This window comes from Atta colombica, unplaced genomic scaffold (genome assembly GCF_001594045.1).
Source record: "Atta colombica isolate Treedump-2 unplaced genomic scaffold, Acol1.0 scaffold105, whole genome shotgun sequence".
Taxonomy (NCBI): domain Eukaryota; kingdom Metazoa; phylum Arthropoda; class Insecta; order Hymenoptera; family Formicidae; genus Atta; species Atta colombica.
In genome coordinates, this window is record NW_017259190.1 from 2483502 (window position 1) to 2484285 (window position 784).

The window sequence follows — 784 nt, forward strand, 5'->3', positions numbered from 1 at the left end:
AAAATATAAATTTATTAATATTATTTATATGATAAAACAATTAATTTATATATATATATATATACATATATATAATAATTAATTCACGAAAGAGAATTATTTGATTGTATCAAGTAGAACAAAATCTTCAAGTTTTCATATTTAAATAGATATACCTTACATATTTAATTATTTGTTGCACATTAAAACTTTTAATTCTTTTTAAAATATCAATTTACAAAAATCTAACATTACTAATTAAGTCCATCAATTGTCTATGAGTATTATGATAACAATCATTAGATTAAGTTAAAATTGCAATATGATTTATATCGGATCAGCATATTGTTCGTCACTTATTATTCTTAATTAAAATAGTGTATTAGTGTAAGTTCTAATTATGATAAAATAAAATATAAAATAGTAGTTTTAAGATACTCTTTACCAAATTTAATGTTAATTTTCTAATATTTTAATAGAGAAAATTTTATGTTGAATGAAAATTCTGAATATCACATACATTTACGATGTCTTATATTTTTACATTTTATTTGTATATTTGTTGTTTTACTTGTAAAACAACAATAATGCTCGTTTGGCATACAAAAAAAGCGCAAGTTAAATAACACAGTCGTACACAGCACTTTTTCACAAATATACTGCAATATACATTTACTGAATACTAGAAAATTTTAAAAAAAGCCAGCTCAGTATCTCCCATATTATTATATTAAAACTTTTTAAAAACTTTTAAATGTTGACATGTTAAATATAAACTTAAGAATTATATTGAAATATATATATA

General features: G+C 19.4%; 1 protein-coding gene across 1 annotated transcript in view; it reads right to left on the minus strand.

Moving 5' to 3' along the window:
- Positions 1–784, minus strand: part of LOC108688449 (dynein heavy chain 1, axonemal-like) — a 106064-nt gene that overhangs the window by 21366 nt on the left and 83914 nt on the right. The window lies entirely within an intron of this gene.